The sequence below is a fragment of the Vulpes lagopus genome, chromosome 6 (assembly GCF_018345385.1).
Source record: "Vulpes lagopus strain Blue_001 chromosome 6, ASM1834538v1, whole genome shotgun sequence".
In the NCBI taxonomy this organism is placed as follows: domain Eukaryota; kingdom Metazoa; phylum Chordata; class Mammalia; order Carnivora; family Canidae; genus Vulpes; species Vulpes lagopus.
In genome coordinates, this window is record NC_054829.1 from 125,554,872 (window position 1) to 125,560,871 (window position 6,000).

Consider the following 6,000-nt stretch of genomic DNA (forward strand, 5'->3'; position numbering starts at 1 on the left):
CCATATCGGGCTCCCTGCATGGAGCCTGCTTCTCCTTCTACCTGTGTCTCTGCCTCTTTCTCTCTCTCTCTCTGTGTGTCTCATAAATAAATAAATAATTAAAATTTTAAAAAATAAAAGTAAAAACTAATATTCAAAAAAGGAAATGAATAATGTACCCATAGTTGGAAAGACTAAATATTCCAATTTTCTACAAGTTATTCTATAATTAGATGCAATTCTAGCCCAAATCCCAAAAATGATGTTCATAGTTGACAAGTGTGCTATTATAAACCCATGTGGAATAACAAAGGGCATTGCATCGTCAAGACAAACTTTAAGCTATAACATTAGGAGGAGCACTTCATCCTGGCAGATATTAAGACAGTTAGTAATACCACCTGTTGGGACCGGGATAGACAATGAACAGATTAGAGAGCCATGATTCAGGTGCCCACATGTGAATATTTACATCTGATAACATTGCCTTTACAAACTGTAGGAAAACACTTGAATATCCAATTCAGCATATGATGTTGGAACATCACTGATTATATACAGAAAAAAACATTATACCATATACAAAGTCAATTCTATCTATCATATAACTTCTGGATGACCGTAGTAGGAAATAAAACACTGTATCAGACCAAACTCAATCCCATATTAGTGCCTGAAAGAGGTCTACAAAAGAAAAATAAAATCATGCCACTGAAATATTCTCATTTCATCTTGAAGGAGGATGAACAGAGACTTGGGCAGGTGATTGGGTTATCACCTTATGATTCCACATATACATTTTTTTTTTAAATTCATGACACTACGGGAGAACTGTGAAATTAACTTCTTTTGAGTCCCTATAACTACAGTTGAAATTTAGATAGGTCCTCAATAGTGGAAATTTGCATTTTAGGTCTGTGTATGTGTTTTAATTACTTTTTCCCTTTATCTGATAGATAAACTTCTATTTCATAAATGGGATTCATTCTATGCGGTTATGATGTGTCCATACCACAAGGTTAGGCATGTGGTATCAAAATTATTTTATAGCAAACTAATTGCTTTAGAAATGGCCACACAATGCAAAATAGATCAATTACATTCTTCCCAAAAAGAGATATTGGAGAAGCAGCACACTATTCATCAAGAATATATTGATTTAAAGGCATTCTAAGGGGGTGCCTGGGTGGCTCAGTTGGTTAAGCATCTGCCTTCAGCCCAGGTCGTCATCCCAGGGTCCCCTGTTCAGCAAGGTGTCTGCTTCTCCCTCTCCTTCTGCCCCTCCCCAAACTCATGTGCGCTCTCTCTCTCTCTCTCTCTCTTTCCCTCTCTGCTCCCTCTCTCTTACGTAAATAAATTTTTTAAAAAATAAATAAAGGCATTCTAAGTTGAGTCAACCAATTGTCATCTTTACCACAAAGACCTGGCTAGCAATGAAGCCAACAAAAAGGAAACTAGGGATCCCTGGGTGGCGCAGCAGTTTAGCGCCTGCCTTTGGCCCAGGGCGCGATCCTGGAGACCCGGGATCGAATCCCAGGTCGGGCTCCCGGTGCATGGAGCCTGCTTCTCCCTCTGCCTGTGTCTCTGCCTCTCTCTCTCTCTCTCTCTGTGTGTGTGTGTGTGTGTGTGTGTGTGTGTGTGTGTGTGTGTGACTATCATAAATAAATAAAAATTAAAAAAAAAAAAGGAAACCCACTCCAAGAGAGATAAAAGATTCCTGAAACATAACAGACTTCAATCAGGCATGACAGAAGCCAGGAATGCTCTTTGTCCTCACCATTTTCTGTGTTGAATCTAACCATCAAAGTCTTTACTATTGTCACCATAAAAAGTAATAAGTTGGGGGAGTTAAACATTAAACTAAGGCTACATAGTTAAACAGGAATGGTTATAAAATTGATTGCAAATGATAATAAGGTGCTAGAAATTGAACAGCTTTCATTCAGGATGAATTTATTAATACATGTCTTTACCGCTCCTTTAGTAATCTTGTTAACATTAGGCAAGATCAACTAACTGCTGCAACAAATGGAGACCAAAATAAATAGCATGTTACAGATCGCATGTCTATGTCCCCCTAAAATGCATCCACTGAAATCCTAACCCTTAACGGGATAGTATGTGATGGTGGGACCTCTGAGACATAATTAGGTAATGAAATAGAGCCTTCATGAGTGTGATTATTTCCCTCATAAAAAGGGACCAGAGAGCTAGCTTGCTCACTTTCTGCCACAGGAGGATACAAAGACAAGTCAGTTATCTACGACCTGGAAGAGGGCCTTCCCCTGGCCTCAGTCATGCTGGCATTACAATCTCAGACTCCCAGTCTCTAGAACTGTGGGAAACAAATGTCTGTTTATAAGCCAACCTATCTATGGCGCTTTGTTATATCTGTCCTAGGACATACTACAAATGTATTAGAGCTTATTTTTTGCTCAAAAGAGTAAACAGGTCAGTATAGCAATCCTCCTCCAAATGGCCAACAGGCTTTCTGCCATCTTCACCTTATGCCAATCCAAGGCCTGTTTGGCAATGTTCTCCATTCCAAATTCCAAATAGACAGAAAACAAATAGAGCCTAAAGGAGCATACACGGGAATTTTTAATGGGTCAAGACTGGAAATGTCAACTGTGTTCACACTTCATTGGCTAGAACTCAGGAAATTCCCACACCAAAGAACAAGAGGTAAGAAACCTTTGCTTCTAGGATCAAGAGGTGGAGAACAAGTGCATTTTTGAGCAACTAGTACTTTCTCTACAAACCACCTTTCCGTTGATACATATCCATGGGCACGGTCTTCCCACAGGTGGTACAGACTCACTCTTTCCCCAAGGGGACACTCCAAAGTTTTATCCACTTACCATAGATCATTGAAAATTCAATCTCTGGATATTGAGTAGTTCTCTCCATGGTGGCTGGATCCAGTTGTAGTCCTACAAAGTATGACATAAAGGACAAAAAATCAGACCTGTGTATGTTATCAGGGGTAGAACAATAATTCAACCACAGTAGAAAACTTACATTTTGGAAAAGGAGAGAAAAGATAATAAACAAGACTGCAAGGTAGGTCCCTGTAAGGCATCTCCTCCTTAAATGCACTCCTTCTGAACTGCTGTGGAGAAAGTTCCTTTATTAGACCCACATTCCTGACCAAAGAACTTCCTGGTTCATTGTTCTCTCATATATCAGAATCTTCCCTCTGAGAGACACTTACTTTTTCATTACTTATGGAAACTATACATCTTGTACAGGTTATGTCTTTCTTGTGGGAGTCTAAGGATTGAGTCCTTTTTTTTTTTTTTTTTGGTTCTAGGCAGTCAGGAAAAAACACTATAATACTATAGTGGGACAAGGTCTTAGTCTTTAAATAAACAGGAATTTTTATAACCCTATAATTATTAAGAGAGTATGCTATCAATGAAAGATGATCAATGAAACAAAAACACACAAAAATATATATCATTGATATATGACAAAAAAAGATAACATTTCAAATCAACAGAAACCTATATTCTATTTTTAAACAGTGCTAAATCAATTATCCATATGGTTTGGGGAGTGGTTTCACAACTGTTAAATTCAGACAGACACATATTCATAAATACATACATGTGAATATAATTTTGTACATTACCATAATATATGAAAAATTTTAAAAAGAAAATACTAGCTATTTTATTATCATAAGCTTCGTATTAAAAACTGACAGATGCAGTACAAGAGGGTCCCAGTTTCTATTTCCCTATGTAGGGAGGTTGAAAGTAACCAGTCCATCCTAATAAGTAAAATGCTAAACAGACTGAAAAACTGACAACTCTTCTTGGATCCATAGTAAAGGGGAGGACACAGGGCAAACTGCTGGCCCCCAAATCAGAGAGACAAACAAGCAAATGAGCTTAGCTTACCAGAGCAAAGACTCACATGTTGCAACTGCTACAAGAACCCAGTGCCAGGTAAGAAAAACTGAATTACTAGCTGAAATACTAGAGGCTCAGTGCCGACAACTCTGGAAGTTAAAATTCCAGGGGGACAGAGTCATAAAGGTGTTCCACAATATTGTGAGATTTACCTCCCATAGCCTGACCAGATTCCCACAGTAAATGTTGGAGAAATCTCTCCCAGGACTTCTAGCAGAAGGAGAAAGTAAACCATTTTCTTTCTTAGTTATTTGTTTGTTTTTTTATATGATCATTTTTTATTGTGGTAAAATATATATCTAACCCAAAATACGTAATTTCTACTAACCACTTTGAAGTGTATAATTCAGCAGCACTAATTACATTTATAATGCTGTACGACCATCACACTGTTTCCAAAATATTTTGTTCTAAGGGTATGGTCATTTTATTTTGTAATTTTTTTTAATTCTCCATGCTTTTCCTTTTATTTATTTTTTTTTTGGTTTTAAATTATTTAAATTCTAGTTAACGTATAGTATAATATTGGTTTCAGAAGCACAATTTAGTGATTTACCACTTACATAAAACACCCAGTGCTGAGAGAGGAGGCAAGATGGTGGAAGAGTAGGGGTCCTTGAGTCATCTGGTCCCCCAAACTCACCTAGATAACTTTCAAGTCATCCTGAACACCATGAATTCAACCTGAGATATAAAGAGAGAACAGCTGGAATGTTACAGAGAGAAAAGTGATTGCTTCTGACAAGGTAGGAAGGTGGATAAGAGGAAAGGCAGGGGAGGGGAGCCATGGAAAGCCGTGACAGGAAAGCGATGGAGCAGACAATGGGGAACTTGAGAAATCTGAGCCTGATTCTTCCCTGACTGAAAAGTGTTCAGTGAGGAAATAGGGCAGACTCACTGGAGGGGCAGTGAAGTCTCAAAATTCCAGGAGACACATAAGTATAGGAGCACCCAGGAGAAAGCTCACACAAACTGTGGTTGGATCACAGTAAAGGGCTGGAACACTGCAACCCTCCTGGGGCATCTGGGAGAAGCAGGCCATGGGCACAGGCCCACACCAGGACTCTCTTTACCCTAGAGCCTGGCAATAGATGGAGGCAGGCTGTCCTCTGTTCCCTTCGGGACAGGTGAACCCTGGGAGCGTGGGTCCAGTGGTACAGGGCCCTTGATCCAAAGGAATCCCAGCCGACAAAGCTGGCTACCCTCCATTCCTCCAGGGACAGAAGGAACCAGGGAGGGCAGAGGACAGTGAGAACTCTCCTGTTGCCGGGTGCCCTTCAATTTGTGCAGACCAGTGTCCCCGCACCTGCACCCAGGAGCATCTAGGCCACTGTGCGCTGGGAGACTGTAGTTCCATAGTCTCAGGGAGCTCTTGGCTCCAGGGCTGGCCACTGCCATTTTTTAAATTATTATTATTATTTTAATTTTCAACTTTCACCTGGGAGAGGTGTGGCCTCTAGGAACAAAGGCCTCACAGGGTAGACAGCTCACACTTAGCCAGTCCACCTGGCAAGGGGAAGGGCATCTCCATCCAGGCACATACACATGAGCATCAGCATAGCAGGCCCCTCCTCCAGAAGAATTGCTGGAAGAACAAGGGAAGAGCAAGTTTACTGACCAACCAGCACTGGAAAGCTCAGGGACTGAGGGAAAAGAGTATATAGAACTCGAAGGTTTTTTCCTTACAATTATCTTTCAGGTTAAAAATTTCCAATATTTTTTTCTCTTTTCCTGACTTAACTACAGTATTTTACCAACTCTTCATTTTAAGTTTTTTTTTCCTTTTAGACTTTCATATTTCTACAATTATATGTCTTAAATATATTCTTCATTTTTGGATTCCTTGCAACATATTCAATTTAATTTTGGTTGATCTATAAGTCATGGGTTTTTTTGTTTTGTTTGTTTTTTCTGTCTTGTTTTGTTTTATAATGGTGGACGTTAGTACCTTCTAACACACGGACCAAAGTACACCCAGGACCAAGGGGAACACCGTGTTGGTTCATTCTGTGAGATTATATTCTCTATTCCTTCCCATTCTACCCCCTTCTTTTATCTTGTTTTTGTTATTGAAGTTGATATTGAGTCTCTATGTAAGTTTTGC